This window comes from Ranitomeya imitator, chromosome 3 (genome assembly GCF_032444005.1).
Source record: "Ranitomeya imitator isolate aRanImi1 chromosome 3, aRanImi1.pri, whole genome shotgun sequence".
Lineage (NCBI taxonomy): Eukaryota > Metazoa > Chordata > Amphibia > Anura > Dendrobatidae > Ranitomeya > Ranitomeya imitator.
The window spans coordinates 474622321-474634784 of NC_091284.1; positions in this window are offsets into that span (position 1 = coordinate 474622321).

A 12464-nucleotide genomic window follows, 5' to 3' on the forward strand; every position below is an offset into this window, starting at 1 on the left:
CTATATCGTAAGAGACAACAGCCAAAAGATATGGAAGTAAGGTGGCAGATGGTCATCCCAGGAAAAATGGTTCAAGAAGTAGCTAAAGATGCCCACGAATTCGGAGCTCACTTCAGCCCCACAAAGACCTACCAATGGTTACAGCGGTATGTGTATTGCCCCCGGTTGGAGTCTGTGGTGGAAGAGGTTTGCCGGCAATGTCGAGTATGTGACCTCAATAAGAGTAGCGAACAGAGGGCACCCATCCAAACCATACAAACTAAGGAACCGCTAGAATTCTTGATGATCAACTATCTCCTCGTGGGACACTCGACCCAGGGGCTACAGTACTGTTTGTGATAACCAATCATTTCTCTAAATTCGCAGTAGTCACCCCGACTAGAGATCAGACTGCGGAATCAGCGGGGTGAGCCATCTGTCAAGACTTCAACCGGGTGTATGGGTGCCCAAAGCACATCCACTCTGACCAAGGCGCATGTTTCCAAGGCAAGGTGTTGGAAGAACTGTATCGTATGTATGGCTTCGAGCGTTCCCGGACCACCCCTTACCACCCTCAAGGTGACAGAGTATGTGAACACTTCAACCGAACCTTACTTCAAATGCTCAGAACGTTGGAGGAGGATAAGAAGTCGTGTTGGCCAGACTACCTGCCAGAGTTGGTCTGAACCTACAACAATCGGGTCCACTCCACCACGGGTTATACCCCCTATCTACTGCTGTTTGGAAGAGCTGGACGAGAGATCATTGAGCTGAATTTGGAACAGCCAGAGGAGCTGATGGAGCGAACGGTCACTGTTATGTTTGCTAATGACAGGTGTTATGAAGGCAATCCAGAAACACAGTGTGCTTAGCGATTAGAGCGCACACAGTGATCTGACAAATACCCAAAAATAAAAGAACGAGCTCTGAGACGTGGAAACTCTGTAGACTGCACACCTGATCCTATCCTAAACACAACTAAAAGCGGCTGTGGATTGCGCCTAACAACTACCTAGGCAACTCGGCACAGCCTAAGAAACTAGCTAGCCTGAAGATAGAAAAATAGGCCTGACTTGCCCCAGAGAAATTCCCCAAAGGAAAAGGCAGCCCCCCACATATAATGACTGTGAGTAAGATGAAAAGACAAAACGTAGGGATGAAATAGATTCAGCAAAGTGGGGCCCGATATTCTAGGACAGAGCGAGGACAGTAAAGCGAACTTTGCAGTCTACAAAAAACCCTAAAGCAAAACCACGCAAAGGGGGCAAAAAAAACCCACCGTGCCAAACTAACGGCACGGCGGTACACCCTTTGCGTCTCAGAGCTTCCAGCAAAACAAAAGACAAGCTGGACAGAAAAAAAGCAACAAAAAAGCAAAAAGCACTTAGCTATACAGAGCAGCAGATCACAGGAACAATCAGGAGAAGCTCAGATCCAACACTGAAACATTGACAAGGAGCAAGGATAGCAGCATCAGGCGGAGTTAAGTAATGAAGCAGTTAACGAGCTCACCAGAACACCTGAGGGAGGAAGCTCAGAAGCTGCAGTACCACTTGTGACCACAGGAGTGAATTCAGCCACAGAATTCACAACAGTACCCCCCCCTTGAGGAGGGGTCACCGAACCCTCAACAGAGCCCCCAGGCCGACCAGGATGAGCCGCATGAAAGGCACGAACAAGATCGGAAGCATGAACATCAGAGGCAAAAACCCAGGAATTATCTTCCTGAGCATAACCCTTCCATTTAACCAGATACTGGAGTTTCCGTCTAGAAACACGAGAATCCAAAATCTTCTCCACAATATACTCCAATTCCCCCTCCACCAAAACCGGGGCAGGAGGCTCAACAGATGGAACCATAGGTGCCACGTATCTCCGCAACAACGACCTATGGAATACATTATGTATGGAAAAGGAGTCTGGGAGGGTCAAACGAAAAGACACAGGATTGAGAACCTCAGAAATCCTATACGGACCAATAAAACGAGGTTTAAATTTAGGAGAGGAAACCTTCATAGGAATATGACGAGAAGATAACCAAACCAGATCCCCAACACGAAGTCGGGGACCCACACGGCGTCTGCGATTAGCGAAAAGTTGAGCTTTCTCCTGGGACAAGATCAAATTGTCCACTACCTGAGTCCAGATCTGCTGCAACCTATCCACCACAGAATCCACACCAGGACAGTCCGAAGACTCAACCTGTCCTGAAGAGAAACGAGGATGGAACCCAGAATTGCAAAAAAATGGAGAAACCAAGGTAGCCGAGCTGGCCCGATTATTAAGGGCGAACTCAGCCAACGGCAAAAAGGACACCCAATCATCCTGGTCTGCAGAAACAAAACATCTCAGATATGTTTCCAAGGTCTGATTGGTTCGTTCGGTCTGGCCATTAGTCTGAGGATGGAAAGCCGAGGAAAAGGATAGGTCAATGCCCATCCTACCACAAAAGGCTCGCCAAAACCTTGAAACAAACTGGGAACCTCTGTCAGAAACAATATTCTCAGGAATGCCATGCAACCGAACCACATGCTGAAAGAACAAAGGTACCAAATCAGAGGAGGAAGGCAATTTAGCCAAGGGCACCAGATGGACCATTTTAGAAAAGCGATCACAGACCACCCAAATGACTGACATCTTTTGAGAAACGGGAAGGTCAGAAATGAAATCCATCGAAATATGTGTCCAAGGCCTCTTTGGGACCGGCAAGGGCAAAAGCAAACCACTGGCACGAGAACAGCAGGGCTTAGCCCTAGCACAAATCCCACAGGACTGCACAAAAGTACGTACATCCCGTGACAGAGATGGCCACCAGAAGGATCTAGCCACTAACTCTCTGGTACCAAAGATTCCAGGATGACCAGCCAACACCGAACAATGAAGTTCAGAGATAAGTTTATTAGTCCACCTATCAGGGACGAACAGTTTCTCTGCTGGACAACGATCAGGTTTATTCGCCTGAAATTTTTGCAGCACCCGCCGCAAATCAGGGGAGATGGCAGACACAATGACTCCTTCCTTGAGGATACCCGCTGGCTCAGATAAACCCGGAGAGTCGGGCACAAAACTCCTAGACAGAGCATCCGCCTTCACATTTTTAGAGCCCGGAAGGTACGAAATCACAAAGTCGAAGCGGGCAAAAAATAACGACCAACGGGCCTGTCTAATATTCAAGCGCTTGGCAGACTCGAGATAAGTCAAGTTCTTATGATCAGTCAATACCACCACGTGATGCTTAGCTCCTTCAAGCCAATGACGCCACTCCTCGAATGCCCACTTCATGGCCAGCAACTCTCGATTGCCCACATCATAATTACGCTCAGCGGGCGAAAACTTCCTGGAAAAGAAAGCACATGGTTTCATCACTGAGCAATCAGAACCTCTCTGTGACAAAACCGCCCCTGCTCCAATCTCAGAAGCATCAACCTCGACCTGGAACGGAAGAGAAACATCTGGCTGACACAACACAGGGGCAGAACAAAAACGACGCTTCAACTCCTGAAAAGCTTCCACAGCAGCAGAAGACCAATTAACCAAATCAGCACCCTTCTTGGTCAAATCGGTCAATGGTTTGGCAATGCTAGAAAAATTACAGATGAAGCGACGATAAAAATTAGCAAAGCCCAGGAACTTTTGCAGACTTTTCAGAGATGTCGGCTGAATCCAATCCTGGATGGCCTGGACCTTAACTGGATCCATCTCGATAGTAGAAGGGGTAAAGATGAACCCCAAAAATGAAACTTTCTGCACACCGAAGAGACACTTTGATCCCTTCACAAACAAAGATTTAGCACGCAGGACCTGAAAAACCATTCTGACCTGCTTCACATGAGACTCCCAATCATCTGAGAAGATCAAAATGTCATCCAAGTAAACAATCAGAAATTTATCCAGATACTCACGGAAGATGTCATGCATAAAAGACTGAAACACAGATGGAGCATTGGCAAGTCCGAACGGCATCACTAGATACTCAAAATGACCCTCGGGCGTATTGAATGCAGTTTTCCATTCATCTCCTTGCCTGATTCTCACCAGATTATACGCACCACGAAGATCTATCTTAGTGAACCAACTAGCCCCCTTAATCCGAGCAAACAAGTCAGATAACAATGGCAAGGGATACTGAAATTTAACAGTGATCTTATTAAGAAGGCGGTAATCAATACACGGTCTCAGCGAACCATCCTTCTTGGCTACAAAGAAGAACCCTGCTCCCAGTGGTGATGACGATGGGCGAATATGTCCCTTCTCCAGGGATTCCTTCACATAACTGCGCATAGCGGCGTGTTCGGGCACGGATAAATTAAATAATCGACCTTTAGGGAATTTACTACCAGGAATCAAATTGATAGCACAATCACAATCCCTATGCGGAGGTAGAGCATCGGACTTGGGCTCTTCAAATACATCCTGATAATCAGACAAGAACTCTGGGACCTCAGAAGGGGTGGATGACGAAATCGACAAAAATGGAACATCACCATGTACCCCCTGACAACCCCAGCTGGATACCGACATGGAATTCCAATCCAATACTGGATTATGGGTTTGTAGCCATGGCAACCCCAACACGACCACATCATGCAGATTATGCAACACCAGAAAGCGAATAACTTCCTGATGTGCAGGAGCCATGCACATGGTCAGCTGGGCCCAGTATTGAGGTTTATTCTTGGCCAAAGGTGTAGCATCAATTCCTCTCAATGGAATAGGACACCGCAAAGGCTCCAAGAAAAACCCACAACATTTAGCATAATCCAAATCCATCAGAATCAGGGCAGCGCCCGAATCCACAAACGCCATGACAGAAAACGACGACAAAGAGCATATCAAGGTAATGGACAGAAGGAATTTGGACTGTACAGTACCAATGACGGCAGACCTAGCGGACCGCTTAGTGCGCTTAGGACAATCAGAAATAGCATGAGTGGAATCACCACAGTAGAAACACAGACCATTCAGACGTCTGTATTCCTGCCGTTCAACTCTAGTCATAGTCCTATCGCACTGCATAGGCTCAGGTTTAACCTCAGGCAGTACCGCCAAATGGTGCACAGATTTACGCTCGCGCAAGCGTCGACCGATCTGAATGGCCAAAGACAAAGACTCATTCAAACCAGCAGGCATAGGAAATCCCACCATGACATCCTTAAGAGCCTCAGAGAGACCCTTTCTGAACAAAGCTGCCAGCGCAGATTCATTCCACTGAGTGAGTACTGACCATTTCCTAAATTTCTGACAATATACTTCTATATCATCCTGACCCTGGCACAAAGCCAGCAAATTTTTCTCAGCCTGATCCACTGAATTAGGCTCATCGTACAGCAATCCGAGCGCCAGGAAAAACGCATCGACACTACTCAATGCAGGGTCTCCTGGCGCAAGAGAAAATGCCCAGTCTTGAGGGTCGCCGCGCAAAAAAGAAATAATAATCAAAACCTGTTGAATAGGATTACCAGAAGAATGAGGTTTCAAGGCCAGAAATAGCTTACAATTATTTTTGAAACTTAGAAACTTAGTTCTATCTCCAAAAAACAAATCAGGAATAGGAATTCTTGGTTCTAACATAGATTTCTGATCAATAGTATCTTGAATTTTTTGTACATTTATAACGAGATTATCCATTGAAGAGCACAGACCCTGAATATCCATGTCCACACCTGTGTCCAGAATCACCCAAATGTCTAGGGGAAAAAAAAAAAAAAGTGAACACAGAGCTGAGAAAAAAAAAAAAAATGATGTCAGAACTTTTTCTTTCCCTCTATTGAGAATCATTAGTTTGGCTCCTTGTACTGTTATGTTTGCTAATGACAGGTGTTATGAAGGCAATCCAGAAACACAGTGTGCTTAGCGATCAGAGCGCACACAGTGATCTGACAAATACCCAAAAATAAAAGAACGAGCTCTGAGACGTGGAAACTCTGTAGACTGCACACCTGATCCTATCCTAAACACAACTAAAAGCGGCTGTGGATTGCGCCTAACAACTACCTAGGCAACTCGGCACAGCCTAAGAAACTAGCTAGCCTGAAGATAGAAAAATAGGCCTGACTTGCCCCAGAGAAATTCCCCAAAGGAAAAGGCAGCCCCCCACATATAATGACTGTGAGTAAGATGAAAAGACAAAACGTAGGGATGAAATAGATTCAGCAAAGTGGGGCCCGATATTCTAGGACAGAGCGAGGACAGTAAAGCGAACTTTGCAGTCTACAAAAAACCCTAAAGCAAAACCACGCAAAGGGGGCAAAAAAAACCCACCGTGCCGAACTAACGGCACGGCGGTACACCCTTTGCGTCTCAGAGCTTCCAGCAAAACAAAAGACAAGCTGGACAGAAAAAAAGCAACAAAAAAGCAAAAAGCACTTAGCTATACAGAGCAGCAGGTCACAGGAACAATCAGGAGAAGCTCAGATCCAACACTGAAACATTGACAAGGAGCAAGGATAGCAGCATCAGGCGGAGTTAAGTAATGAAGCAGTTAACGAGCTCACCAGAACACCTGAGGGAGGAAGCTCAGAAGCTGCAGTACCACTTGTGACCACAGGAGTGAATTCAGCCACAGAATTCACAACAGGTCACCTCATGGGTGAAAGAGCATCGGCAACGATTACAAACGATACGGCGGTTGGCAGGTCAGCAGCTGCAAGAAAAAGAACATACGGACCGCAAACCGACTCAAGAGTTACAGCTCCAACCCGGAGACTGAGTATTGGTTAAAGAGAAATGCCCCAAGGGAAAACTAAGTGAGAGATGGGAAGTACAGCCTTACAGAGTAATCGAGCGAATGTATGCTAATGGCCCTGTCTACAAGGTGCAGATTGAGAGTGGGGCGCCCGCCCCTAGAGTACTTCACAGAAATATGCTGCGGCCCTGCCGCTCTGAGGTCTGCTCTACTCCATTGTTGTCTGAAGGCGCTACTCCACTTCTGAATCTGTCATGCCTGATGGTGAAATCGATGACGAGTGGTGGACCGTCCCTGACACAGTAGGGGTCCTCAGCCGCACAGAGACAGTAATCACATGGATGTACCAGTACCGACACACAAGGACGAGACCAGACAAGAGCCCACGATGACTCCTGCAGCAAGTGGTCCTCTGGAAGATAGTCAAGCCTTGCCTGACAGCCAAGAGCTTCGGAGATCCCAGAGGTCTAATGCAGGGGTTCCACCAGTCCGATATGTAGAACAGTGTGCTGTGTCTGTTTTTACAACTTTGTTGCCTCCTCTATAGGTGCTGTTTCCGCATTGCACGTTCCTTCATTACACTTTGACCTTGATGCAGTGATGGCCGAGGACAACCATCATTAAGAAGGGAGGCATGTAGGAGGGTGGTGCTGTTATAGACAGTAAGGAACACACTGTTACTTTAAGAGACTGCACCTCCTTGTCTGACAGGATGGAATGTTCTGCTTCTCCCCTGCAATAGACTGTGTGAATGACCTGGACTGTGCTGATGGCAGGGGTGGAGCTCGAACAGAGTGTGTGAGCTGAGGCTGCCACAGAGAGAACTGTGTCCTGATACAGCTGCAAGAGAGGAACCCCAGCCTGTAACAGAGTGTGTACTTTTGAGATTTGACAGACATTTCTGGGTGCAGTGAGGGTGGCTGTCCTGTGTTAGCTCGAGGAGCCATGAAGTTACCGGCTTCCATAGTCGGAACAATACAGTTGTGAGGCCTGCTTAGTAAAGGCCAGGGAGGTTATATGTGGAGTAACATCATTCTTTGTTGATTGTTTGCATTTACTTGTGTGACATATATTGAGTCTGCAACAGTTGGAGCACCGTGCTATTTTACGGACAAGCTAAAGAATATAACTCTTGTAAATTATCTTTTGCCATTGCATACCCCTGTTTGCATCTTCCTCATCCACTTCATTCCTTGCCTTCCAATAAATCTACCCTTTGTTGTTTGCGCCTCATCTTGTGTACAGTAGTCTTCCTGCACAGCCATCGCTTCACCTGAACCCCATTGAAAACATCTGGAATGTAATCAAGAGGATAATGAATACTCACAAGCCATCAGACAAAAAATTTAAGCAGTTCTTCTTGTGCCAGAAGCAGTGTGCAAGACTCATGGAAAGCATACCAAGACACATGAAATCTGTGATTTAAAAATCATGGTTATTCCACAAAATATTGATTTCTGAACTCGTGTGTATATATATATATATATATATATATATATATATATATATTCGCAAATAAGCCAAGATTTTCAGCATATTTTTTGTGCTGAAAATGCCCCCCCTCGGCTTATACACGAGTCCTGTCCAGAAAGCGGGGAGGCGGTGACTGTAGCACAGTGACAGCTGCAGCCGCCAGCTTCCAGAAGACATGAATTCTCACCCTCCGTCGCTGCATCTTCGTCCATGCGCCTCTGACCCGGTGTCGGCAGCTCTTTCCTGTTCCTGTGCTCAGCGGTCAGGTGGTACCACTCATTAAGGTCATGAATATGGATGCAACTCCACTCCCATAGGTGTGGAGCACATATTCATGACCTTAATGAGTGGTACCACATGACCGCTCAGCATAGGAATAACTGCTGCTCTGTCCTCAGTGACGGACAGTGAGGAGGGTGAGTATGACGGGTGTTGTGAATTCCGCTCTTGGGCTCCCTCCAGTGGTTGTAAGTGGCACTTTTGTGAGTTCTACTCTTGGGCTCCCTCTTGTGGTTTCTAGTGGTATGGCTGCTCCTTGGAGTTAGCTGTCATCAGCTGCCTCCACTTATCGTCTCTTCTGCTCGGCTATTTAGGCCTGGCTCTTTCTTCAGCCAGTGCCACTTGTAAATGGTTCCTGGTTGGATTCACATCTCTTTGGAGTTCCCTGTTATCCTGACCAGTTCAGCAAAGCTAAGTTTTTGCTTGCCCTTTTCTGTCCATAGATTGTGGACTTATCCATTCTATGTTTGTCCAGCTTATCAGTGTGAATTAATTCTGTCTTGCTGGAAGCTCTGGGAGACAGATTTGCCCTCCACACCTTTAGTCAGGTGTGGAGATTTTTTGTAAACTCTGCGTGGATTTTTGTAGTGTTTTATACTGACCGCACAGTATTCCATCCTGTCCTATCTATTTAGCTAGACTGGCCTCCTGTGCTCATCCTGGTTTCATTCTGTGTATGTCTTTTCCCTCTCCACTCACAGTCATTATTTGTGGGGGGCTAATCTATCCTTTGGGGATTTTCTCTGAGGCAAGATAGCTTTCCTGCTTCTTTCTTTAGGGGTAGTTAGCTCTTAGGCTGTGACGAGATGCCTAGGGAGAGTTAGGAGCATTCCACGACTACTTCTAGTGTTGTGTTGAGTTTAGGGACTGCGGTCAGTACAGTTACCACTTCCTTCAGAGCTCGATCCATGTTGCTCCTAGACCACCGTATCATAACAGTACAAGTGGCCAAAAATGAATTAAATGCATCTCAAAAGAAGGAAAAGAAAGTTCTTAACCATTTTTTTTTCTGTGCTCTGGTTTGTCTTTTTTTTCCTCTTGATATCTGGGTGGTTCAGGATATATGCTTTGGCATGGATGTTCAGGGTTTGTTTTCTCGTGCGGATCAACTTGCTGCAAGAGTACAGAGTATCCAGGACTATGTTGTCCAGACTCCGGCTTTAGAGCCTAGAAATCCTACTCCTGATTTGTTTTTTGGGGACAGATCCAAGTTTTTGAACTTTAAAAATAACTGCAAATTGTTTTTTTGCTTTGAAACCCTGTTCTTCTGGTGATCCCATTCAGCAAGTAAAAATCATCATATCCTGGTGACCCTCAAGACTGGGCTTTTTCTCTTGAAACAGGGGATCCGGCATTATTGAATGTAGATGTATTTTTTCAAGCGCTCGGATTATTGTATGACGAACCTAATTCTGTGGATCATGCAGAAAAAACCCTATTGGCCTTGTGTCAAGGTCAGGAAGCGGCAGAGTTATACTGCCAGAAATTTAGAAAATGGTCTGTGCTCACTAAATGGAATGAAGAGGCTCTGGCTGCTATTTTCAGAAAAGGTCTTTCTGAAACCCTTAAAGATGTTATGGTGGGCTTTCCTACGCCTGCCGGTTTGAGCGAATCTATGTCTCTAGCCATTCAGATTGATCAGCGTCCGCGCGAGCGCAAAGCTGTGCACCATATGGCAGTATCCTCTGAGCAAAGTCCTGAACCTATGCAATGTGATAGGATTTTGACTAGAATAGAATGGCAGGAATTCAGACGACAAAATAGGCTGTGTTTTTACTGTGGTGATTCGGCTCATGTTATCTCTGATTGCCCTAAGCGTACTAAGAGAGTCGCTAGGTCTGTTACCATTAGTACTATACGGCCTAAATATCTCTTATCTGTGACCCTGATTTGCTCATTGTCATCCTTTTCTGTCATGGCATTTGTGGATTCAGGCGCTGCCCTGAACTTAATGGACTTAGAATTCGCCAGGCGCTGTGGTTTTTCCTTGCAGCCTTTGCAGAGCCCTATTCCTTTGAGGGGTATTGATGCTACACCCTTGGCCAAGGATAAACCTCAGTACTGGACACAGATGACTATGTACATGGCTCCTGCACATCAGGAAGATTGCCGTTTTCTGGTGTTGCATAACCTGCATGATGTTGTTGTACTGGGATTTCCATGGTTACAGGAACATAATCCGGTGCAGGATTGGAAAACTATGTCGGTGACTAGTTGGGGTTGTCGAGGAGTACATAGTGACGTTCCTTTGATGTCAATTTCCTCTTCCCCCTCTTCTGAGGTCACTGAGTTTTTGTCGGATTTCCAGGATGTATTTGATGAGCCCAAGTCCAGTTCCCTTCCTCCGCACAGGGACTGTGATTGTGCGATTAACTTGATTCCTGGTTGCAAGTTCCCTAAGGGCCGACCTTTCAATCTGTCTGTGCCAGAGCATGCCGCAATGCGGAGTTATGTTAAGGAGTCTTTGGAGAAGGGGCATATTCGGCCCTCTTCGTCACCATTGGGAGCGGGTTTCTTTTTTGTTGCTAAGAAGGATGGCTCCTTGAGACCCTGTATTGATTATCGTCTTCTTAATAAGATCACGGTCAAATTCCAATACCCCTTGCCTTTGCTTACTGATTTGTTTGCTCAGATTAAGGGGGCTAGTTGGTTTACTAAGATTGACCTCCGAGGGGCATATAATCTTGTTCATATTAAACAGGGTGATGAATGGAAAACTGCATTTAATACGCCCGAAGGCCATTTTGAATACCTTGTGATGCCATTTGGGCTTTCTAATGCTCCATCTGTGTTCCAGTCTTTCATGCATGATATTTTCCGCAATTATCTTGATAAATTCATGGTCGTATATTTGGATGATATTTAGATTTTTTCCGATGATTGGGAGTCTCATGTGAAGCAGGTCAGGATGGTGTTCCAGATCCTTCGTGATAATGCTTTATTTGTGAAGGGGTCTAAGTGCCTATTCGGAGTTCAGAAGGTCTCTTTTTTGGGTTTTATTTTTTCTCCCTCGTCTATAGAAATGGATCCTGTTAAGGTCCAAGCTATTCATGACTGGATCCAACCCACATCTGTGAAGGGTCTTCAAAAATTTTTGGGCTTTGCTAATTTCTATCGCCGTTTCATTGCCAACTTTTCCAGTGTGGTTAAGCCCCTAACTGATTTGACGAAGAAAGGCGCTGATGTGACGAATTGGTCCTCTGAGGCTGTTGAGGCCTTTCAGGAGCTTAAACGCCGATTTACTTCTGCCCTTGTGTTGCGTCAGCCGGATGTTTCTCTTCCTTTTCAGGTTGAGGTCGACGCTTCTGAGATTGGGGCAGGGGCCGTTTTGTCTCAGAGGGAGTCTGATGGCTCTTTGATGAAACCGTGTGCTTTTTTTTCCAGAAAGTTTTCGTCTGCAGAACGCAATTATGATGTCGGCAATCGGGAGTTGTTGGCTATGAAGTGGGCGTTTGAGGAGTGGCGACATTGGCTTGAGGGAGCTAAACACCGTGTTGTGGTCCTGACCGATCATAAGAATCTGATTTACCTCGAGTCGGCCAAGCGGCTGAATCCTAGACAGGCTCGATGGTCCCTGTTTTTCTCCCGTTTTGATTTCGTGGTCTCGTATCTTCCGGGATCTAAGAATGTTAAGGCTGATGCCCTCTCTAGGAGTTTTTCGCCTGATTCTCCTGGAGTCCTTGAGCCGGTTGGCATTCTTAAGGAGGGGGTGATTCTTTCTGCTATCTCCCCTGATTTGCGGCGGGTGCTTCAGGAATTTCAGGCTGATAGGCCTGACCGCTGTCCAGTGGGGAAGCTGTTTTGTTCCTGATAGATGGACAAGTAAGGTAATTTCTGAGGTTCATTGTTCAGTGTTGGCTGGTCATCCTGGGATTTTTGGTACCAGAGATTTGGTTGCTAGGTCCTTTTGGTAGCCTTCCTTGTCGCACGATGTGCGTGCTTTTGTGCAGTCCTGTGGGACTTGCGCCCGGGACAAGCCTTGCTGTTCCCACGCTAGTGGGTTGCTTTTGCCTTTGCCGGTCCCTGAGAGGCCCTGGACGCATATTTC